Raw genomic sequence first — 9,664 nt, 5'->3', positions numbered from 1 at the left:
ATCTGCTAATGGTTGTCATGGGGATTATGTAGAACATCCTGAAGTTATAACCATCTAATTGAGTTCCTACCAACTTAATTTCAATTGCCTACAAAAACTCTATTCCAATACAGCTATGGTACTGATGTCACAAATTACATGTTTATACATTACATACCCCCTCACATAGATTTATAAGAATGTTTTATTTGTGTGTTTTTTAAACCTTGTAGAAAATTTTAAAAATGGAGTCACAAAAAAATAAAAATAAAAAATGGAGTCACAAACCAAAATTATAATAATATTTGCTTTATATTTGCCCAATTATTTACCTTTCCTAGAGGTCTTTACTTCTACAGCTTTGAGGTGTAGTATCTTTTTATTTCAACCTGAGGGACTCTCCTTAGCAAAACTTGTAGGGCAGGTCTCATGGTAGTGAACTCCCTCAACTTCTGTTGATCTTGAAATTTCTTTTTTTTTAATTTTTTAAAATGTTTATTTATTTCTGAGACAGAGACAGAGCATGAGTGGGGGAGGGGCAGAGAGAGAGAGAGAGAGGGAGACACAGAATCCAAAGCAGGCTCCAGGCCCTGAGCTGTCAGCACAGGGCCCGACGCAGGGCTCAAACTCACAAACTGTGAGATCATGACCTGAGCTGATGTCGGTCGCTCAACCCACTGAGCCACCAGGCATCCCTGATCTTGAAATATCTTAATTTCTACCTCACTTCTGAAGGACAACTTTGCTGAATATAGATTTTTTTTCCTTTTTGATATAGAACTCTTAGTTGAAAGGTTTTTTGTTTGTTTGTTTGTTTGTTTTAACACTACAAGTGTATTCCTTCACTGCCTGCTGGCCTTCAAAATTTCTGCTAATAGGCTGATAACTGTATCTGAGGATCCCTTGTATGTGATGAGTCACTTCTCTCATGCTGCTTTCAAGATTTTGGCTTCTGTTTGGGCTTTTTACAGTTTGATTATAACGCATCTCGGTGTGGATCAGCGTATATTCTACTTGGGGGTTGGTTCAGCCTTTTGGATTTGCAGATACATATACTTCATTGAATTTAGGAGGTTTTGGCCATCATTTCTTCAAATAAGCTCTCTGCCCCTTTTTTCTCCTCTTCTTATGGGACTCTCATAATCCATATATTGCTCCTTTAATGGTATCCACAGTCTTTTAGCTCTGTTCACTTTTCTTCATTCTTTTTTTCTTTCCGCTCTTCAGACTCGATAATTTCTTTTCTTTTTTTAACGTTTATTTATTTTTGAGACAGAGAGAGACAGAGCATGAATGGGGGAGGGTCAGAGAAAGAGGGAGACACAGAATCCAAAACAGCCTCCAGGCTCTGAGCGTCAGCACAGAGCCCGACGCGGGGCTCAAACTCACGGACCACGAGATCATGACCTGAGCCGAAGTCGGACGCTCAACCGACTAACCCACCCAGGCGCCCCCAGACTCGATAATTTCAATTGTCTTGTCTTCTTCCTTCAGCTCAAATCCATTGCTCATCATCATAGGCAGCAAGATGGCAGACTAGGAGCTCCAAGCTCTCATCCCTCCCACGGAAACATCAAAACAAAACAAAAATAAAAACTAGAAACTGCACCGAACTAATATAGGGGCCCTGGAAAACAGAGGCTCATAGTAACCAATTGAACATCCAATCAAAATGCCTGGCACAAGGTCTTATGGGTGGGCACATACCATAGACCATCCACGGACCCAGGCATCTGTGGGTCTATAATCTCCCTGCAGTTTTCATAAGCAATGCCTGCTGCTTCTTCCTGCCTGAGATCCAAGTTGGATGAAAAAGGTACCATCCCTTCAGGAAGCACTCATCAGGTTAGAATGCTGCAAATAAGATCTGCTTCCCAAACTCTGATTTGAGGGAGGCAGTCGGGAACTAGACTGCTGCCTTGTCCAGCCCAAGAACACTGTTTTTCCAGGGAGGGGAGGGGACAAGGGCTAGAGTAACTACCACGAACCTTCTACGCTGTTTTGAGGGTGGCCTTTTCTTGACTGGATGGTCAGCTGGTTGCTGTAAACCTTTGACTCTTTTCCAGAGCTATTATATTGGTTCAGCCCAGTTTCTAGATTTTTGTGTTTGTTTTTGATGCTTCCATGAGAGGGACGGGGGCTTAGAGCTTCCCAGTTTGCCATTTTGCTGACTCTGATGGACAATACACTAGGGACGGCCCAAATATCCAACTGCACAATACAGGGAAGTGAACTGCATTGCTAGAGTGAATGTGTGCAGGGCAGAAGCTACTATGGATCATTGGAATGAGGAAAAGCCTTGGAAAAGGGATGATTTTTGAACTGAAGAAGGGGAAGGAAGAATCCAAGAAAGGAACTAGGAAAAGAGCAAGAACAAAGGCCCCAAGGCAGGAAAGAACCTGGTTTGTCCCAGGCACTGTTAGAAGGCTAATGTGCCTGAAGCCCAGGGAGCCAGAGAAGACAGGGCCTGGGGGGCCAGGATGAGCAGTTTGGGCTTTACTCTAATTGTAATGGAAACCCATGGAGGGCTTTAAGAACTAGAAAGACTTTGTGCATTTGTTTAAAACAGACAAGGCTGCTGTGTGGGTGAGGCCTAGAGTAGAAGCAGAGAGACCGGTGAGGAGGCTGGTGTAGACGCCCTGGTGAGAAATGAAGCTAGAGTCTGCAAATGAGGAGGCAGCCCTGGGCAAGAGTCACTATGGCAGCGTTCCTGAGGGCTTTCACAGGTGGACTTGGGAAGAGCTCCGGCCAAGCCAAACCCAGTCTGGTGCTGGGGCAAGATAGTGGAAGGGCGCTGCTTTGGCTCCCGTGGGCTTCTTTTGAAGTTCTGGGCTCCACCTCTCCCAGCCGTGCTTTTCTCTGGGGAAAAGAGGGCAAGCTGTGATCCCTGAGGGTGGCGGAGGTGGCAGTGAAAAGGTCCATGCTTTTCAAACAGGAACTTGACCATCGAGAAGATGGGGAAGCGAGGGCCCAAGGGAGGGGAATGTGGCTTTGGCCTCACGGTGAGTAGGTCTTCTCTAGTGGGGCTGAGTCAGGTACCACATGGCTCGGTTCCTGCTGGTACCGAGATGTCAGGATTCTCAGTGTGCCTGAGGTGAAACACAAAGATTCCAGCGTTGGGCTGGCCTTGCCAGAGTCCTGATCCTCTGACTCACAGTGTGACGTTGCACGGGCTGCTGCCCCTCTCCCAACCTCAGTTCCCTCGTGTGGACCACCGAGGTGACAAAAGTCCCCACAACACTGGGTCATCACGAACTATGTGAGATCACGTGTACGAAGCACTTAGTAGGTGTCTGTCGACACCAGCCACAGTACTGAGCACTAGCGCACAGTACTAAGTACTCAGTAATTGATCTTTGCAATGGCAACAGTCATTATCAGTACTGCGACACTAGCGCACAGTACTGAGTAAGTACTCAGTAATTGATCTTTGCAATGGCAACAGTCATTATCAGCAGGGTAATAATTTTGAGGAACCCATCAGAGCCACAGAATCCAGCTTGGTTTGGTTTGGGGAAACGTCTGAGCCCCAGAGTTCACCTGCCCTCAGGCCTCGCAGCCCACCTCAAGGTCAAAGTGAAATGTCGTGGGTCAAAGAGAAAGAAAAAGAAACTGCACAGAGAAGGGCAATGAGCAATTAGATCCGTGCCTCACAGGTGGGTGCCATTGGAGACGAACTTTGAGGGGGGGTTGGAGCTACACATGTGAAGACCGCAGGGCGGCCTTCCGGGGGGAGAGAGGAGACTCAGCCAAGGCTTGGACGTAGGAAAACGCTTCTTATTCCTTTGGGGCAGACACGAAAGAGAGGTTCATTTGGGCCACGCTGCAGTGAAAGTTTGTGGTGGGAGCGTGAACATGAGGAAATCAAGTTGTTGGATCGTCGCTAGACCATGGATGCAGAAGTGGGAGGCTTTGTCTGCACTCTGGACGTGGTGGGGGGCTGTGACTGTTCCTGGGGAAGAGAGGACTGTCCTTACAGCTGACCTTCAGGAAGGCCGCTCTGTCTGCCTGTACACAGGCCCACGGCCCTGGCCCTCGCCCCGGAGCCAGGTCGGTGGTCTAGGCCAGGGATGCTGAGGCCCAAGCTTAGTCAATGGGAGTGTGGAAGGAAGGAGACTCCAGAGGGAAGGGGTGGTCAACAGCCTTGTCAACCACCTAGAGGTGGCAGGGGTGAGGGAGGACCCAGGGAGGACTCCCGGCTTGCCAGCTCAGGACACCGGGTGGCTGAGAGGAAAGACAAGGACAGCAGAGATGCAGGAAGGAAGACAGTGGTGGCTCTGGGCCTGTGAGCCCTCTGCCCTAGGGGCAGTTGGTTCTGTGGGTCTGGACTGCGGGAGAGGTCTCAGGATTGGGGGCACAATTGTATTTGACGGTGGTGATACCTTGAGTTCTACTGGTTGGTTGAGGAGCACGGGCAGAGGAGAGAAGGGTCAGGCAGGACGCTGGGCTGCCGCTGTCCCTTGGCCCACGTGTGGCCCGTCGGGCCCTGGAACAAGCCTGTCCCTCTCCTCTGCGCCATCCCCCCCCTTCTCATCTTACACTTCCTTTCTGGCCCTCACTTAGCTGCGTCATTTTAGGGAACTTGGAAACCAGGCCTCGTGTCTTTAACTTACAAAATTATACACTCCAATGAGCCGGAAAGGGGCTTTTGGAATAATTCTATTGAAAATATGTGGGTTTTCGCCTTGAAATGATCTTCCTGAAATTATCCCCTTTCTCTCTTTATAAATATTAAAAAGAAGGAATCAGAGCTTAGTGCTTTAAATCCCTATTCAGGGACTTTCTTGTCTGCCTCTCAGGAAAGCAGCCAGTCATTTCCGAGGAAGAAAGGAAGGCTGGCTCAGTTCCCTTTTACATGACCCTGCCCCAGATCCACCTTTCGGAGTATCCCTGACCAATCCCTCCTTGTCCCCTTACAGCGAAACTGGGCTTTACTGGAATATTACACGTCAGCGTGAAGGGTGTGAGAGAGAAGGCGCAGGCTCTGGAGGGGAGGGGAGAGGGGAGGAGGGGAGGAAGGCTGCAAAGATGGAGGCAGACAGAGACAGAGAGAAGAAGAGAGACAGAGACAGGGAGGGAGGGAGAGACATCGCTCTGGGGAGAAAGGGAGAGACATGTGTCCCCTACAGAGACAGGCTGGTGACAGAGACACGAGCTCGGGCAGAAGATCAGGGGGGACACAGAATACGGGGGCAGAAAGCAGCACACAGATGTAAGCGGGGTGGGGGGCGGGGAAAGGAGACACGGGAGCGGGACATTGGCAGAGTGGGAGGAGGCCATGAGGCCAGAGGCCCACAGAATGGAGTTGACACAGACTGACAGGTGGGGTAGGGAAGAACCATGGGAGAGAGACACAGGCGGATGGTGACACACGGGGCGGGGCGGGGGGGGGGGGGGCGGTGGGAACAAGGAGACCGGATGGGCCTGTGCCACCCTCAGGCTGAAGGCCAGCGTGTGCTGGGGACAAACGCGTGACTCGTGTGCAGGATGGCATCTGATGGAGGGAAGTTCCTCGTCCCCAGCCCGGGCCCTCTGGCACCTGCCTCAGGCCCGTGATTCCCGTTAAACCCTGCTGACCTTTGACATCCGGGGGGAATGGGGGCAGAGGGCAGAGGTCAACAGAAGGACCCGAGTTCAAGCATGGCTCTGCCAATCACCGCCACGTCACCCTGGGCATGTCATGCACGTCTTGGTTTTCTCGCCTACACGGTGGGGGACGGTGATACCCAATCGCGGGCTGTCGGGCCGCCCGCTGTGAGACACCCGCCCGTAAAGGCCTTGGCACAGCGCCCAGATCGCTACCCTCACGGGAACGGGGGTAGACGTCACCCATGGTGGAGTCTAGGGCTCAACTGCGATCCTTCTGTAGACCTCAGAACTCACCAGTCAGGGCTGACCCTGGGGACCTAGGTGTAAAACCCCTCCCCCACAGGCACCCCAAAAGGGGAAATCTGCGGAGGGAAGGGAACAGGAAGTTTTAGTGGCTGGGAGAGATTCTGAAAAGGCTTTCCCAGGCAGCCCTGCTGGGTACAAGAGGCAAGGGCAGTTGGATTCACCTAACTGGCCTCCACCTCCCTGAAAGGGGACGCGGGAAGAAGGGGAGTGCCCTGGCCCACGGCTCCCTGCGTGACCTGGAGCCCCTCCAGGGCTTCGTCTGCCCGTGTGACCAAGGGTAGCAGACGACAGGCTCTGAGAGGGCCTTTGAGACCCTGACCCTTAGGGTTCTAGGAGCCCGTAATTGTAAGCAGCCTGACCTGGGGTGGGGTGGGGGTGGGGAGGGTGTTCCCGGCTCCCCCTCCCCCACAGACTGCAGCAGGAACCAAGGCCCAAGCGCCTTCTGAAGGCTCGGTCACAAAGCGCGGTGGTCGGTCACCGGTTACCACATAAGCCAAGCCCTTGATCTGCTGTGTTTGAGGAAACTCTTTGTTCCTTTCAAGCCTCTATTCTCTCAGCTGGGGCTGGTGCACAGACCGAAGCAGTGAGTTTGCTCTTTCTTCCTTTCCTTTTTGGATTTTTAAAAATAACCGGCTTGTGTGTGCAGGCAGCATTCCAGAATTGGGTTCCCAGGCTGGGGTTCAAGGCCAGGCACTCCAGCAGCCCCTCGCTCCCGGGAAGGCCTGGGCGGAGGGAAAGCCAAAGGGCCGGGTGAGGAGGCAGGGCATGCAACCCGTGCCCCAGAGAGACTCAGGTTCGGGAACCAGCCCGGAAGGGCCCACACTGGTGCCCTCCCACCGGCTTCGGGACTTCAGTTTGTCGAGGGTAAGATAAGAGCCCATCGTGGAGACAGCTGCCTCTCTCCCTTGCTGGGTCCATGCCAGACATCGCTGATCAATCGCCCTCCCCCACGGAGCTTGGATGAGCCCTGAGAATCCTTTTCAGCGCAGTGCTCTCTCTGGGTGTCTAAACACCAATAGGATTTGGCTTGCAAACAGACCTACCTTCCATCCCGGGACATGGTTATCTCTGAGAGGCCAACCCAAAGTAGGCACTCGATAAATATTTGTTGGATAAATAGACTTTCCTTTTCTTTTCTCTCTCTCTCTCTCTCTCTCTCTTTTTTAAATCTTTACGGCACGTCAGCCACTATTTTCGAAGCACTTGCTAGGCTGTGAACAAAGCAGAGTTCCTGACCTCTATCCAACATGTGGGGGAGACAGACAATAAGCAAATAAGCAGAGAGAACTACATCGGATGTCAGGTGATGAGCAGAGCGATGAAGAAATATGAAGCCGCATAAAACAATGGAGAGTGACAGGGTGTGGGCGTAGGCGCTCCTCGTAGGTAAGGTCATCGGAGGAGGGCTTCTGGAGCGCGACACTGGAGCAGAGACCTCGGCGAAGCGAGAGAATCTCTGAGAGCCCATCCCTCTGAGGCTTTGAGGCTAAACTGGTTTGACACTAAGATACTAATCTGCGTTGTGTACGATTCTAGAATTCCACGACTCTAAGAACCTCTAACTAAAATTACACATTTCTACTGTTCTCGCTTCCCATGAAAATGATTCTAGAATTTTGTGATTCTGAAATGTTAGGATTCACTGAAGCATCTTTTTGCTTGAATAGACCAGGATTCATTGCCTACCCTCTCCCCGCTACCCCCAGGAAATGGAGCTGAAAATAGAAACCGTCAAAACAACAAGCCATTCCAGCTCTAAGTGCCATAGTAAACAAATGGTCCAATGTTGCTCCGATGGTTTAATTGCAGCAGCTCCAGACAAGCCCATTCATGAGGGATCATCAGTTGATGGAGAGGAGGAGTGAGCCCCTTGGGAGAAGGGGTGGCTTGCGGCCGGCCCTGGGGTGGGGCAGGCCTGTACCAGCGGCCAACACTCTGGATGTCTCGCTCTGGCCCCTTTGGCTTTGGGGATCAAGATGGTGGACATTTTGACGAGGAGTGTCAAGAGAGGCCTCTCTGAGGAGGTAGCATGAAAGCCGCACCTGAGGACTGATAGGATGCCAGGTTCACAGCCGGGGGGGAGAACAGTCCCAGGTAGAGAGAACAGCAGATTCAAAGGGCGAGAGAGCTTGGCTGGTTCCCAAAGCAATTGGAGGACAGGAAAATGAGATGAGATCAGAAGGGCAGGAAGGGGCTGGATCCTACAGGGGTTTGTCGGCTAGGATTGGGAACGTGGAAGCTACTGGAAGGTTTTAAACAGTGAGTGATGTAATGTAATTCCATATTTAAAAGATCCTGGGTGCTCTAAGTACAGTGGACTATGGGGGAGTGGGGCACGTGTGGAAGCTGGAAGGCCAGTAAGAGACTGCGGTGTTTGTCCCCGGAAGGAGTGGCAGCGGCTTGGATCTACATGGTAGCAGGTGGATCCATCTGTTCACCCATCCCTTCTTTCTGCCCTCCCTTCCTCATCCCTTCACCCATCCATTCATTAACCGAACACTTATTAAGTGTCTATGGGGAGCCAGGCACAATGCTGGGCTTATAAAGACGAATTAAACGTGGTTTCCGACCGCAAGGAGCTCACAGAACGGCAGGTCCCTGACCCTGCAATGTAACGGTAATGAATGTCCCGGTGCAAAGTACCCCGCGGGCTCATGGGACGTGATTCACTGAGGCTGGGATGTTGGAAAAGGCCTCATGGAGGACATGTTGCTGTTTGAGATGTTGGAAGGTCTGAGATGTTGGAGGGGCGGCTCGGGGAAGGGTGAGGAGGCAGCACGAGTGAGTGTCCTGCAAATATGTGGCTGTCCAGGTTGGTGGGATCAACGACCAGGTGCGTGGAGGGACACCACGGGAAAGGGGTTCTGGGCCAGCTTGGGGAGGGGTGGGGACACATGCCTGTGACTTCCTGCTCAGCTCCGCCTGCCCCTACCGGAGCGGAGTAATTTAATTAAGTACCAGCCCTTAAACAAGATGCAGCTGTTTAGCAGATGTTGCCTTTCACCCCAGATGGAGGCACATCTTGGCAACGGGCACAGCGTTTCCAGGGCGCCTAATTTGTAAGGCTGCGGAGAGGAAAGAAATTCAAGATGCGGCCATTATTATTTAATGGCCATCGTTCATGACACCCCCCCCCCCCGCCCCCCAGCACCACAGCCACATGGCCACCATTCCTGTTGGCTCAGACTGGAGACAGAGGCAGGCCCCCGGGGAGGGTGATTTGCTGGTTCTCACTCAGAGAACAAGAGAAGAAAAGCGAAGGAAAAGGTCACCAATCTGCAGAACCCCCAAGAACGTTGGGAAGCAGAGACTTATCCTCATCTTGCGCGAAAGGGGCACAATCGGTAACCACGATCTATTGAACTCTAACTCAGGAGCCAGGCGCTGTGCCAGGTGCTTACACGTACCTTGTCTCTGCCTCTCTAATCCTCCCAACAGCCACGCTCTGTCCTACCTCAGGGCCTTTGCCCTTGCTTTCTCCCCTGGCCGAGGAACACTCTTCTTTCAGAGGCCCACAAAGCTAATTCCCCAAAGACCTTCAGGCCTCACAATAAATGTCGCCTCCCCATAGAGTCCTTCCCTGACCAGCCTACATAAAAGGCACCCTTCTCCATAAGTCTCCACCCCTTAACCTTACTTGCTTTTCCTTTTCCTTCATTATCATATATATATATATATATATATATATATATATATATATATATCCTGTGTCTGTTTCTCTCCTCTAGAGTTTAAATTTCCAAGGGCAAGGATTTTTGTCTGTTTTATTCCTTGCCAGCTCTCCAATATG

The sequence above is a fragment of the Prionailurus viverrinus genome, chromosome A3 (assembly GCF_022837055.1).
Source record: "Prionailurus viverrinus isolate Anna chromosome A3, UM_Priviv_1.0, whole genome shotgun sequence".
Taxonomy (NCBI): Eukaryota; Metazoa; Chordata; class Mammalia; order Carnivora; family Felidae; genus Prionailurus; species Prionailurus viverrinus.
Note: the sequence above shows the minus strand (reverse complement) of the source record.